Genomic DNA, 16,087 nt, shown 5'->3' with positions numbered 1-16,087 from the left:
TGTCATCATTATTTGTATAAGATCCCAAATAGCAATAAAACATTTTCTTTTCATCAAATAGTAAGAGAAATAAATAAGAATCTTTATATAATGCAAACAGAAGCAGCATTTGTTTAATAAAGTACTTAAAACTCCACCTCAAATTTGCAATCATTAACCTCATTGTCTCCACAATCTTGGAACTACTAATTTTGTTGGGAATAAAGAAAAGGGATTAGGGGGAAAAAATTCCTTGATTTTTTTTCCTCAAAATAGTGTGCATGTCATGAGAGAGATAAGAGAAAATGTGGTCTACGTTGATTAAATTGTTTACTTCTTTAGCATAGGGACCATGTCTTATCCAACTTCTTCCTTGCAGATTCTTCCACAGTGCTGAGCTTACAGTTTATGTAACAGCAGATCCTCATTACTGGAGGATAATTTGTCCTGGAAAAATCTCACTTAAAGTGAGTCTACTTAAGGAACAAAATGTTACGGACAGAGTAAACAAAAGTTTGATTATCTTATTTTGAAAAATGGATGCAAAACTTATAAAACTAAGCACTTCATCTTGTATTTTACAGAACACAAGTTAAAACTGTAGCTAAGCAGTAATTACTAGAACAAAGAATGAATCAAGCATTCTTTCTTTTTAAGGCAGTATTTCTAACAAAGACGAAGGCTAGCAAAATATGATACCATTCGCCTCCTGTTTGAATTTTGCAAAATGATCATAATAAGAGTCACTAAAAATTGTTAAAGAACTTTCTTTTTTCTGAAGTGTTCTCTTAATACAATAACATGCAAATAAGTATCTTTGAGATGCCTATTATGTTATTATTCTTGCCGATGATTCCTTGTTTGGCTATTAATTGGCCTAATACTATCACATCCTCATTTGTCAATAGCTTTCTATAAACTGAATCATTTTCCATCATCACTTTCATTCATTTTATTGACTTTATTATACGGTTCACAATTTTACTTTATAATAGATATGCATTGTATTTGATTCATATTTTTAGATGTTTACAATATCTAAGTAGTGGTCAAGAAACTCATCACCAAAAGTGTTGCTGTAATGGAGATCCATGCTGGTTTAAGGAGGGAGCACTGTTCACGAAGATTATACTGAGTTTTGGTAACCTCAGTGTCCCTATGCAACCCTCCTGGGTTTGGAGCATCAGACACCAAAAGCAAGAGAAGAAAATCCCTGTTATGTTCTCAATAAATGCCTGTTAAATTAACAAATGACAGCAAGCAAATATGGAATGAATACTCCAGTAAACGCTATTTCAGTATGTAAACTGCACTAATACATGGAAGTTGGAACAAAATGGGCTGAGTTGTGAAAACTTTCAAGACTTACAAATCATTGGAAGCTTTTCTATATTGGGACTCTATCACCAGTAAATGTACCATAAAACACAGCACAAAGCTATTCTGAAATTATGTGGGCCTGCAGAGAAAGAGCTGCTTTCCTCTGACTTTTCTGCAGATTGTAACACATAGTCTTAGAATCAGTAGATTTAGCAAAACACTTTACTTTTATCATTGTTATTTTGATCCAATGGATAACCCATTTTCTCTTCACTCTAAAGAAGATGGACCTGTTAGGATCTTTCTGAATATGTTATCATCCTAGTAGGAGAGCATTCTGGGACAGCCTCCAAACTGATTTAACTACAGACTGGTTTAACTACAACAGCGTCAACTCCAGACTGGTTTACCTACAACAAACATTTACTCATCTGTTTCTCAGAAAGCACTCAGGCTGTTTAGAAATGGATCAAACCATCTGTGTGCTAGCCATGGGCACTCAAGCTATATGAAGCATGCATAAAGAATCAAATTAAATTCTAGAACTCTGATCCTAAAAGAGCACAATGTGCTGTGACTATGAGCAATCAGCCATTCTTCGTGAGATAAACAATATATTAGAGAACCTACCCTAAGGAGAGTCTCCTGGTTAGACCTGAGATTAGAGCACAGCAAAAGATAACTTAAAAGGTATCACCTTGTCTGAATACATTGCTATAGACTATATGATCCCACATGAGGCATTACAAGAAGGAACATATAAAGGGTATTTATTGATGGCCAATTTTATGTCAGGTTCTTAACATATCCCATTTTAAATAATTAACTAAGCAAGACAGAAATCATCTAACTTCTACTTTCTAGTTTGTTATTTTGCATATAGCTTCTATTCCATCTGAAATGTGGGTGTCTTTGTATATATGGATTGAGATAAGGTGCCTAGTTAAGCTTTTTCCAAGTCATTTACTAAGTTTCCCAATAATATATCTTACCCCTCCTCCTTAGATTTAAAATACCATTATTATCACATTTATATACAAATAGGGTTGACTTCTGGGCTACTTATTTTGTTCTATTGATCTTTATGTCCACTTCATCTATATTTGACAGTTTTCATTAGTGACATTTTTTAATATGTTTTCACATACATAATGCAAGTTCCAGTGATTGTGATCATTTATTAAATATTTTTGCATATTCTTCTTTAAATTTTAGAATTATCTTCCAGAGGAATTTCTGTATTACACTTTATTAAAAATTCTGGTAGTGGTTTAGTTATGATTGCATTAAGCTTATACATAAATTGTGGAATTAAAATTCTTTTTACAATATTGTCTTCCCATCTAAGAACATAGCCTGTCTCTTTTTTTTCGTCTTTTTTGACATTAAGGAAAGTTTGAGCTTTTTCTTAATATCAGTATTAACATTTATTATTATTATTACTAAGTATCTTATTTATCATTGTTACTATTATAAATGAGATTTTTTTTCTATTTATATTTTATTAAAGCTTATATTGAGAACATGATTTCTTTTTGTATGCTAATCTGTACCTGGTCACCTTAATGGACTCTTACATTGGTTATTGTAGTTCATCTATAAAGATACCTCTTTTTAGTATCCTTATAGATTATCCTATCTCCCACGAGTGACAATTTTATCGCTTCCCTTTTAATATTTATAGTCTCAATTTATTTTTCTCAGAGTATTTTTCAGGACCTTCAGCACATATTGAATGGTGGTCATTTAGCAAAAATCCTTATATTTTTAGGAATGTTTCTAATAATTCACCATAAGAATGTAGGTTATAGGTCCTTGGTAAAGTCCTAGTTTGTAAGATTTCTATCTTTATGAGATTTTGTTTACCAGTAAATGCTGTTTTTTTAAACATCTGTTGAGGTAATTACATATGTTTTCTTTTTATAGATTGGGTCCTACAGCTGGTCTAAGAGGATGTAAACATTATTCCCAAAGAAGTTTATAACGAACACTTTTTCTTTTTTCACACCTCTAAGTTCAAGAAAATAATTGGAACAAGATGTATATCTTGAAGGGACTGAGGGGACAAATATACTGAATATGCCACACTGTCTTGCACCATGCCAGGCAGTCTAGTAAAGTGGTTGGCTTCCATCAAGGCTAATGATACATCTGTCTCTGATGACACGGTCCCCTGCACCTAGCCACTCTGGTTTGTAGAATTGCCAAAGCCTCATGAGTATAAGGCTGGGCTTGGAGGGGGTCAGTTGAACTTCTAGGACTTCTCATGTGACTCTCACTCTTTTAGATTTACTATCTGTAATTGCACATCTGCCAGTGACCTTTGTCTGTTACTGAAGAATGCTTCTGGTCCCTCTGCTGTGTGTCCTGATCACACTGACTTCCTTCTGTAGCTTCTAGATAAGTAAATTTTTTTGATTTATCAGGAAATGTCTTTGGTCTCTCAGGCAATTCGATTTTACTACTGACATTTATCAACATGGTGGGTGGGACAGATCTTTTATCTAGTGAGTTATTTAACTGTATTTTCTAATATTGAATGATTTTTGCGTTGCTGGAATAAATGCTACTAGTTTATGAGATTTTTTAAATTTTTTGTACACTGCTGGAATCAAATATATTTAAGAATTTATTACATAAGAAATATTACTTCTCAATTCAGTGTGGAAAAGATGAGCTTATATGGTACTGAGAAAGTGGGTAGAAGAGGAAAATATTACATTGAATTTATCTTTCACAATATGTATAAAAATACTCTACAATTGTGTCAACAATTAAAGATTAACTATCATACAAAAGGCAAAAATGAAAGGAGAAAATATTAGTGCATTTCTTTGAAACTTTGGAGTAGAAAAAGCCTTTTTAAGCCAAGACTTATAATTCAGAAGCCAACAACTTAAAGAAAGATTGATAAGGTAGACTGCAAAAAAAAAAAAAAAGGAAAAGTTCTACATGGCAAAAGCCACCACAAGCAAATCTAAAGACAAATGACAAATTAGGATAGAGCATTTGAAATTAATAGCAGGAGCTGGGCTCGGTGACTCAGCCTGTAGTCCCACGCCTTGGGAGGCTGAAGTGAGTGGATTGCCTGAGCCCACGGGTTCGAGACTCACCTGGGCAATTTGGCGAGACCTCATCTCTACAATAAAAATCAAAAAATCAACCGGGCATGGTAGCACATGCCTGTAATTCCGGCTACTCAGAAGGCTGAGGTGGAAGGATCGCCGGAGCCCAGCAGGTTGAGGCTGTGGTGTCCGGGACTGGCCACTTTACTCCAATCTGGGCGACAGAGTGAGACTCTAAAAAAAAAAAAAAAAAACCAAAAAAACCCCAAAAGAAATTAATAGCAGGAGCAATACTTTAAAAGACCCTCTATGCTTTACCTAATACTTTAAAAGCCAGTAGAAATTAAGATGAAAAAGATTAACAACCTGAAAGAAAACCCACCTTTCACAGAAAAGGAAATACAAATGGCCCCAACATATGAAAATATGTTCAGGGAAGAAAGCCTGTTTAGGGTAGACATGAAAATGGAGCCACCTCCGCTAAGGACAGGTTGGCCGGACCTGAAAAATTCAATTTGCACCCCACTTTGCAATATTTTCTTACAAATACACCTGCTTGAATATAAAATTCTATATTTACAAGATTATTCATTGCATTATTATTTATGAAAGAAAAATTTAAATGGGACAGGTGGAACTCAGGTGTCTATCAAAAGAGAAATACTGAGATAAACTAGATTGAGTTCAAACAATGAAATACTAGACTATTACAAAAACAAATGACAATGCTTTCCTTGTATTGATATGGAAAGATCTTGGGATTCATTGTTAAGTGAAAAGCAAAGTGAAGACGAAATGTATACTATGCTACCTATAATGCAAACCATCAGATATGGAGATAAGAGGTCATCACTTCACAGCAGTGACTCTCAAAGTGTGATCTGGGATCTGAGACCCTTGCAGGGGTCCATGAGGTCAAAACTATTCTGATCATCTTAAAAAGTTAACTGTTCAATTTTGCTTTCTAATACTTACAACAACATAGTGAAAAAATCCAGGAATAAAAGCAGCCGTGGGCTGATTCAAATTAATCCGGTTGACATTTGAGTTCCCTTGCTCTGTCACTTATATCTGTGCCATTATCAATGGCATTTAGGTCCAGCCATGAAGAAATGAATAGACACTGCCCAACAAGTCTAAGGAAACAGACCAGCACAACCCACCTGATGACTGGTGGGTTTTTTGAGTCCTGTCCTTGCCATAAAGACATTTACAAAAAGAAAAAGAGAATCACAAAATAAATACTCCCAGAAGTCTAGTCCAAAAATGTCTGCCAAAATTGAACTTTTCCTTCTCCTTCAGACTTGTAATAGCAAAAGTAATGCAGATAATCAACATAGGTTCTAGGTTACAATAAGAAAAATTTAAATGAGTGATTTATTTTTGTTTAACCTACCGGCTACAGGATTTGTGGTCATTGCTATATGTAGCTGGGGACCCGATGCTTGATCGCAAGGGATATTAATTGAGGATGAAAAGCTACTTCTACTATTAAGACAATTCAAAAAGCATATGGCATTTGCTGTTTATAACATGTTTCTCCCTTGTAGTAACATGTCTCTGCACCATGGTCTCCAGGGTACGCACGTTGCGCTGTTTTTTCCTGGAGTGGTGTTTCGTTCACACAAACTAACCCACATTTTCTTCTGTGATTCTCCATATGACTAATGAAGCACAGAACTGAGGTTATAATTTAGGGGAATATCTGTGGCCATCAAGGGCACGATGCTGACGGGGCTCTCACCCCAAATACAAGCATGCACTCACATAACTGGCTAGCCAGCCTCCCTTCCCCTCTTTCTTTTTTTCATTTTTATTTGGAAATATAACATGTTTAACTCTATTTGTATGGTTAAGAAAAATGATGTTTTTTCACTGGCTCTTTGACTTATGCCTTCAGTAAGAATGTACGGGCCATGAGTTCTTCAGCTTCTGCTCAGACTTTCCCCTAAGAGCTAGTTCCAGGTTTCATGGCTTAATGCTGGGCCAGTATAAAGAAGCTCACATGGCACAGCTAAGGCTACCAAGTCACTTGAAGGGACACTGTAGTGTATATCCTGATAACTGTTTTCCCCTTCCTGCTCACCTAATTTATCTATACTTGCATAATAGTCTCTAAGTAGGTATCTATTTACATCTATTTACTTGCATATACCAGTAAAATGGATGCATGTGTGTGTAAATAATTTATGTTGTGTGTGCGTTCATTTGCAAAATAAAAAAACAACGTGAAGAGTAAATGCATTTCAAATTCAGAACTTAATATACAACACTCTTTTAAAGGCTATATTAAAATCTTATTTGTATTTTTTATCTATAATTTTTTTTTAAGTACAAAAAACACAAAAGCCAATGGTCTCCTAAAATTAGGGCCTCAATTAGTTCCTTAAACAGGTAGAATAATTATAGTTTTGCAAGGACCTCAGAGTTTGGTTTCATAGAAAGTCACCTATCAGGCTTAAATAATGTTTCAACGTCCAACATCATTCCATTTTCAGCTTCTCTGTGGAGTCTAATATTTTACTCTTTGTGGAACTTATTTTTAGACATTGTTTTAGAAAAGGTATTGGAACTGCCAACACATTTTGAATGTTTGTCTGAATGGCTTAGTCAGAGTTGAATTTACAATTTCTGACCTAAGATGGAAGTTTCTGAATGATACTGACACTTGATGGAAGTGATCTAATACTCATAATGAATATGAACACCCCACAGAATGTGTCAATTAATTATAAGGAACTCAAAAGAAGCAAAACAAGAAAAAAAAATCAATTGTGCTAAAGCTTATTCATTCTCATATAGTAACCCTTCCCTGCAGTAGACTATTATCCTGAAGTTCTCACATCTATAGTCCACTTGTACTATCCTTAAATGTCACTTTTTCCAGCAAGGTTCCGATAAATCCTCTATGTTAGGGACACATAGGGAGATCCATAGTTCCTTTTGCTTTCAGACCTTCCTTACTCGCCAGTAAGCTGAAGGTAGAGAGCGTTGGTAGAATGTGTACATACCAAGGAGTAAAATGAAAACAGCTGAGTTAATTTTGTGAAGAGTTTCCACTGTTCTGGGAAGAATGAAATACATATGCACGTGTGAACTGTAAAGTACGAATTGTGCAATTTCAGTAATTCTGCATACAAAGGCAATACTCTTATATTTGCATTCCAGACTAGCTGTGCACAAAATAAAAGTGAGCATTAAAAGTCATGCTAATAGTTTAAGATTTTAATTTTTCTTTACTTCGAGTAACATTAAATAGAAAACAAAAATCACCATAAGTCGAGAGAGAGACCCTGGAAAAAAGGAAAAAACCTTATATGTAGTACATTCTACAGCACTTTTTTCTGCTTTTTAAACAAGGGGTCCTGCATTTTCATTTTGTACCGGGCCCCACAAATTATGTGACCTTGGTTATAATGATGCATTAAACAAGATACTTTGTAGTATGAACAAGTTCAATTTTTTTCAGAATATATAACATATAGAAAGCTAGATAGATGACAGATAGATAGACAGATGATAGATAGACAGATATTGTTTGTTCATTATGTTAAAGCAGTCAGTGGGCAAGTATTTTGGTACAGCACTTGACATACTTGGTATATCACTTCCTTGGAAACTGCTTACCAATATTCATTGCCCTTGTGCCATTGATAGTTTTAGCACTAGGAAGTTTATGTTTTTTAAAGACTGCACCTGTGCTTGGCTTTCTCAAGGGCTCCAGGAGCATTTCACCAGCTTGAAGGGTACTTAGTGACCTTTAGGGGACGATCAGGTGGTTCCTCTGTTCTTCAAACTGGGGAAGGAAAGACCTGCTTGTAAAAAGTAGCAAATGTTTCCTGGTTTGAAGCCAATATAGTTTTGATCTTCATTTGATCTTTATTTTGACTAATCCTTTTCTCTTTGTGTGATTTCCTTTTGTTGGTATGCCAAAATTCTGCCAACCTGTTTCCTTTCTCAAAAAAAACCTCATTTTTAAATTTAATTTAGTATTCAGATTTGTTTGCCAAAAGTAAATTAGATTCCCTCTGACCCAGCACCAACCTCTATTCAGGTCAGAAGCATATCTTATAAAATGTCTTGGCATATGGCTCATCTCTATGATTTTTGTGCTGTTGCCTTTTAAGCATAGTCATATGTTGGTCTTTATGGATGTGTTTAATAGGGGGAAAGAAAAACCCAAGATTTTCTTTCTGGTTGCTCATTTTTACAAATGAGAATATTTTCACATCACTGTGGTCAACTATACAAGTAATGCAGGCAACACATTCCATTTTCATTTGAATTAAACAAGATGTCTTTAATTTTCATTCAAGGATGTGATGTAGGAACTTGGTTGATCCATTCCAATAGGCTACTTGAGCAACTCTGGTTGGCAAACAATCGGGCATTAAAAGAATTTTGCATGCAACTTGTTGCAGAAATCTATCAGCAAGAACAAAGCCCTCTTGCAAAGCTTTACTAAACTCTACACAAGCTAATAGAAACCTTCTTTTTCCAGATGAAACGATCTTCAGAAGTTAGGGCACAGCAAACTGAAGCACCAATTAGTAGTTAGCTAAGCATTTTCAGCATGCAAGGTTTGCTTCCTAAAACCTCCCTGTGAGCCTGAGTTTGCAAGAAGTTCAGATCTCCTGAGTTTCGCTTTGAGTGTCAAGTTCAAGCAGAACCAAAAAAAAACTCAAAGCAAAACCCCTTATGGACCCTTTGAGTTTCACCTGGCTTCTACCTGAAAGAAATACCCAATGTTCCCTTGAAACTTGGCCCAAGTTTGCATGCTGTTCAACTGACATCCAATTCAACGTTGCTGAAAGGTTTGCAAACCTCCATGAAAGGAGCTGTGAACCTAATGTGACCTTTGAGTATCTAAGGAAGTTTACCAAAGTTTCCAACAACTTAAACAAAACTGTTAGGAACTGGTGATGAATACATTTTAAAGTATAATTCATCCTCCAGGAAATCTATGAGTCACACATAATTGGCCCCAAGGGATAAGTTATATCAGCTTTGAAAAATCATTCTTTTCCATCTTTGTGTATTCTTAAGTAGGGAAGATTCTGGTGAACTGATTAGAAGTTAGGGAGCTCTCATCACATGCTGTTTTCACCTCACTGCTGCATACAATGAACTCCGCAAGCTCAGACACATTACTGAGCTTCTACTATAAAGTGGATCCCAGAATCTACACATTTCTCGTGGTAAACAGTTGAGATAATCCAATATCTTTGCCCAACACAATGGGTTGGAACAACCCGTCACATAAGACAAACTTCCACTTTTCTAAGGAAGATAAAACTGCACTTATTCTTTCCTCATTCTTCAGGCAAACTTTCTTCCCGTGTCATCTGTGCCTTGCCTCCGCCCTCTGCTTCACCACAAAGCCCTCCTTGTACCTTCTGATAATCTTCGTCCACTCTCCCTTCTCTAACCACTCACCCTCTTCACCTGCGAGCACTTTCTCCCTCCTTTATTCTGTGCCATCCGCCCCCACTTCCACCTCTGCCTCCAGCCCTCCTGAAGAAAGAAGAGCTTTTTTCAACCACCCATCTTCTAAAGCCCTGAGGTGACTTTTCTGCCAGCTTCCAACTGCACTTACTCTGCAGCAGTGTGGCAAATGGCACTCTGCTTTCCCTTCCACAATTCCTGTACCTGTACGAGGCTGCTTATTTCCAGTTTTGTGTCCCTCACCCTCTGGCCTGGCATGTTGGGAATTTCTCAAGAGGACAGGTTGCAAGGCTGTCCTCAGGCCCTGCCAGTGAAAACACCTTGGCACAACCAATTAAGGAAAACAGTGACTTTATTCCATCAATTCAAACGCAAATGGGAGAAAGTAATAACATATATAGTGGAAAATACCTAGGTTTGAATAACATCTCTGCCACCGTGACCTTGGACAACTGACCTAACCTCTTGGAGCTCTGGTTCCCTCACCAGTGATATAGAGTGCTAAAGTCTACCTTAAAATGTTAAAGGAAGCCACGTGCGGTGGCTCAAGCCTGTAATTCAGTAATTTGGAAGTCCAAGATGGGAGGATCATTGGAGGCCAGGAATTCAAGACCAGACTGGATAACAAAGTGAGACTCCCATCTCTGCAGAATAAAAAAAAATGTAGCCAGGCATAATAGCTTGTACCCTTAGTCCCAATTACTTGGGAGACCAAGACAGGAGGATCCCTTGAGTTCAAGAGATCAAGGCTGCAGTGAGTTGTGATTGTACCACTGTATTCTATCCAGCCTGGACAACAGAGGGAGACCCTATCTCTTAAAAAAAAAAATAAAAGAATAAATTAAATAATGTGCATCATAGGAGCTGAGTTCACATTAATTCTTTACCCTTAAGAGCTCATTAAGAGAAGATGCTACATCTCACACCTTAGGCTTAAACTGGAAAGGTTTAATGAGAAATTAGAATATAGAACTGTTTATTTTTAGCCTTTTTCTGTGACATAACTTCCCTGTTCAATGTTCTAAGCAATGTGGTGTTTTTGCACCAAGGCTCAAAGGACACCAGACTCAAGGAAATCTCATTGTCTCATTTGGGATGCATATTCCAAAATGGTCATTTTGCTAGAGCCGGGGGCATTTTATGCTATCTGCTGAATTTTAATTAGAGTACTTGACTCATAAATGAGAGTCTTACTACAAATAATACATCCATTACTCACATCTACATTCCAGCATTACTTTACAAATAAAGACATTCATTGTTAAAAATTATCTGAAAAGAAAACCAAGTTAAAATTTAATAGTGCTTCAATTGTATACATACTTAATTTAATGACATCACATTGTTATTATTAGCATACATATATTAAAATCAAAAGATGTTGGCTCAGTTTAGGGTTGAAATCATGAAGACATAAGTAAGAAATATTGAGCATCGTTTTTGACTGTGAGACAAAATAATAGCTATCTTTTTTAACTCAACAAGGATCTTAACTTCTCTTCCATTCATTTCAACACATACCTTTTGAAACTATTTTTCTGCAGATGTATGCACTTTAAGATAAGGCAGATTCCTCATGAACTTTTCAATATGTTCTATGTAGCTTTTTTTCATTTTCTTTAACACAATCATCAAATAATAATTGGAGAAAGTGTACTTATTATTAAATTCTTAGTGCACTTAAGGCTTTGGACCAAAACAAGATCAAAATGGCTGAATCAAAAATGAAGAACGCTGTCAATCATTCCATTTTCTTTTGTTTAATTTTATAAGGACATCATAAATAGAGCCAGTGAAACAAGATGAGTAAGTGCTTGGTGCCCTGTAGATTATACTTTAAGATGCCTGTTAGGTTTAATTTTATGTAAAAATTAATTATTCAGTATTATTTGAAGAGGGTTAGAAGAAATGTATAACATTTGCTTTCTTAGATTAATAGTATTCACAGTAAAGTAACATAAAGAGTGCAATGTGCAGGCCGGGCTCGGTGGCTCAGCCTGTAATCCCAGCACTTTGGGAGGCCAAGGCAACTGGATTGCCTGAGCCCACGGGTTCGAGACCCACCCGGACAACTTGGCAAGATCTCATCTCTACAATAAATCAAAAATTAGCTGGTCATGGTAGCACACGCCTGTAGTTCCAGTTACTTGGAAGGCTGAGGCGGAAGGATTGCCGGAGCCCAGCAGGTCGATGGCCAGGAGTGTGCCACTGCACTCCAGTCTGGGCAACAGAGTGAGACTACAATTCAAAAAAAAAAAAAAAAGTGCAATATGTGAAAAGAGAATAGGTCTGTTATCCTTATCTTTATTATCATTATAGGGCTCAATAAACTTGTTAAATGAATGAATATTATAATAAGTTAATAGCTAAACCATTCAGCCTAGGAGACAAGATTGACCTAGCAAGGAAGGAGTGAGCTGGAGAAAGGCCACTCTCCTTGAAGCAGGTTGGGTATGTCCAGTGTAGGGCTCACTAGAAGACAGCTAGACAGAAGCATGACACAGAAGGTGACTCAGAAGCCAGGCACGGTGGCTCACACCATAATCCCAGCACTTTGAGAGGTAGAGGAGAGAGGACTGCCTGAACCCAGGGGATCAAGACCAGCCTGGGCAACTTGACAAGACCTAGTCTCTACAATAAATTAAAAAAGAAGAAGAAGAAGAAGAAGAAGGTGACACAGAGCAAACACAGTGGTGCAAACCCATGCCAGTGTCTGCAAGAGTGATCTAAAAGTAAGAAAGAGAAAGATCACATACAAATGCAAAGGAGAAAAGGGAAGGCCTAGGAGTAGAGCTGTAAATGTGAGGGTTGAAAAAGCTAAGAGCTCTGCTGGAACTGAATCCTTCTGGCAACAGGGCAAGCAAGCAAAGGCAGGAAAATCACCTGCTTCCATGTGTTAGCTTTAGTCCCTTGGTCTTATAAGTAGCAGTTTGTATTTTGGATTTACAAGCTGCCATTGAATTGTCTAGATGGAAATAAATAATGGATAGAAGAGTTTGGGGCTGAAGGTTGAAGGTAAAGGAATAGAGGGAAGGTGGAAGAAAAGAAGAGAAAGTAGAGGAAGACAATATGAAGGGAAAAGGAAATAAACACAGGAAAGAAAAAATGGAGAACAGAGTTGAGGGCAGGAAGGTGGGAAGGAAAGAAGTTTCCCAAGGATGGAGAGGAGTCTTGATTGCTTCTCCACTGGCCTTACAGAACACAACAGTGTATTTGCTTGTTTCTTCTTACCAATTTCCCAAGTATCTAGCCAGGCATCTTTGAGGTTTGTAGCTTTGGCACAAAAATGGCTCCAGTCCTCAGAAGATAGTTCTGGAAATAAATTTAGAAGATAGCTCTGAAATAAATATGAGGGATGTTTCATTTTAACCACAAATCCGTAAGAGCGAAATTCAAAGAAAAAGGAAAATGAAAATATTATGTTTAGTTTTAAAAAGTTTGTTGTGAGATCATCACCAAGGAATGATTCATTTTACCCAGCAAGGAAAGTTAGGGGTACCCCTTTCATGAGTCAAAATCTTTTTCTTGCAGATCTCTTTGTTTTGAATATTTTATTTCTTGACTTGTTAAAAAAAAATATTAATGTCAGGTGACGTAACCAATGGAAAAGTAGTTGGAGGCATCACCACAAAGTTAGGTTGAACACAGGGGCATCGATCCTGTATAATGCACTTCCTAAAGGTTACTAAAATTTTTATTTTCTCCGTCAATAAGTTGCTAACTGGTGGAAAAGAACAATAAAATGCTTTTTATGCCATTACTAGATCTTTATTTGGCTCCAGTCTTAAACTTAGTTTGCACTAAGTTTTCTTATGCCATCTAGAAGATACACTTGGGCAAAAAAAGTACTACTTTGACCCAACAAGGAGACAGATTCGGCTCCAACAGTGGCCTGGAATGTAATAAATGGGCTTAGTAAGGACTTAAGAGAAAATAATAAGTGAAAGAGCCCAAAAAACTCTCAAGGACAGTGGGGGACAAAATCTTCCATGGCTCTTGGTGCCACTGTTTAAAATGTAATACTGTGCCGAGAGGATCACTGTTATAGACCATTAGTATTAATAGTTTACATTGACTGAATATTTACTATGTACCAGGAGCTATTCAAAGCATTTTATAAGTTAATGTGTGCAGCCAATTCTGAGAATAGCTCTAAGTGGTTGATACTTATTAGATGTTAATAGTATCTATCTAGATAATAATAGTATCTATCTTATAGGGTTGTTGTGATGATTAAATGAGTTAATAGATGTAAGGGGCTTGGAATTAATGCCTAGCATATGAAATTCACTATATGGGTCTGGTGTGGAAGCTCAAGCCTGTAGTCACAGCAGTTTGGGATAATGAGGCAAGAGGATTACCTGAATCCAGGGGTTCGAGACCAGCTAGGGAAACTTGGCGAGACCTCATCTCTACAATAAATCAAAAAAATTAGCCAGGCGTGGTAGCACACGTATGTAGTTCCAGCTACTTGGAAGGCTGAGGCGGAAGGATCCCCTGAGCCCAGCATGTTGAGGCTGTGGTGGCCATGAGTGTGCCGCTGTACCCCAGCCTGGGCAACAGAGTGTGACTCTGACTCAAAAAGAATAAATAAATAAAATGAAATGAAATTCACTATATTAATATTTTCTGTTATTATGAATTATAACATAATTATCTCTCCATTTTGGTGAATTGATGAGACTCAATTGATTTTTAGTGAATGAATAATTCAAATACAGGTTACCACATCACAACAACAGATAGCAATAATTACTACAGTATTAGCAATTCAACAAGACAGCAAAAACACGGTTATTACGTTACGAAACTTTAACTGTTAAAGGAAAAAAGATAACTCCTAAGGATCAAAACATAAACAGTAAATTGTTTAAAAAATTCAAAGGAGAAATATTCTGAATAAAACATCTTAGCAAGACTTCTTGTAAAATTTCAGTGTTTATACTTGCACATCTGACCTAGGAATCTCAGCCTGAAGTTCAATATTGATTACATGCGTGGTAAGACGGCATTCCAGAGCTTGCTTCTTAAAAGGTGTGTTACTGAAAATGTTCAGGTCAAACACCCAATCTCTTGCACAGTGGAAACAGGGCTGGAAAGAGTAACCTTGAGCAAAATCTCTACTCTTCCAGCTCTGCTGTGTAAGCTTCAAAATGAGGCATAGAATAATGATTACCCCCAAACTTGCAACTTTTCGTGATAATCAAATGAGTTATAAAGACAAAGAACTTCTTAAACCTTTATTACTTTAATAATTCTAAGCTTGAGCATAACATGATAGAAGAATTGAAAGGACATCTATTTGCTCAAGAGTGATATACGTTCTAATGACCTTTTCTAACATTTAGTGGTGTGTTCATCTTTGATAGATAGGATAACTACTGATCTTAGAAGTATGATAATCAATGAGTCCTGAGTTATCTCTAAGAGATGCTGTGTTTGATGTGGTAGTTATGTTAATATTTAAGCCAAATTTGCCTGTGTTTAAACCCAAACTCTAAATTTACTAACTATGCAACTTTAACCAATGGCCTTAACCTACTCAGTGTTCTCACATAAAAAATGGGGATAATAACAGCATCTATCTTGCAGGGTTTTCGTGAGGATTAAATGAGTAATTGATGTAAAGCACTTAGAATTAATGTTTAACATTTAAAATTCACTATATAAATGTTGGCCATTATTATGATTTGTAACATAAATTCAGGTAAAGGCAAGCAACATTATTATTTTCCTCAATTACTTCATACTCATGAATTTCAAAGGCATCATTATGTAATTGTTTTCAAGTCCTTTAAACAAATAGTATTACACACCTATTACTCACCCAGTACTATGCTAGCTACTTACTGCAACAGCAACAACCAAAACAAAATCTATGAGATATGTCCCTAGTTCTTACAGGGCATATAATCCAGTTGGGAACAAGAGAGGAGAAGGTACTAAATTATTGAATACCAAAATAAGTTCTTTGGATACCAAAATAAAGCATTTGTATCTGCTTTGGAGGTGCAGAAGAGAGTCACTATGGATTCTTTTTTTTTTTTTTTTTTTGAGTTGGAGTCTCATTCTGTCGCCCAGACTGGAGTGCAGTGGCCGCTCCTGGCCACCGCAGCCTCGACTTGCTGGGCTCTGGCGATCCTTCCGCCTCAGCCTTCCGAGTAGCCAGGAATTAAAGGCGCGCGCGCTACCACGCCCGGCTGATTTTTTTTAAATTTATTGTAGAGATGAGGTCTCGCTGCCCAGGCGGGTCTCGAACCCGCAGGCTCAGGCAATCC

The sequence above is a fragment of the Carlito syrichta genome, unplaced genomic scaffold (assembly GCF_000164805.1).
Source record: "Carlito syrichta isolate Samal-C Ts95f unplaced genomic scaffold, Tarsius_syrichta-2.0.1 Scaffold302583, whole genome shotgun sequence".
NCBI classification, from domain to species: domain Eukaryota; kingdom Metazoa; phylum Chordata; class Mammalia; order Primates; family Tarsiidae; genus Carlito; species Carlito syrichta.
The sequence above is the reverse complement of the archived record's forward strand: the minus strand, read 5'-3'. Positions refer to the sequence as shown.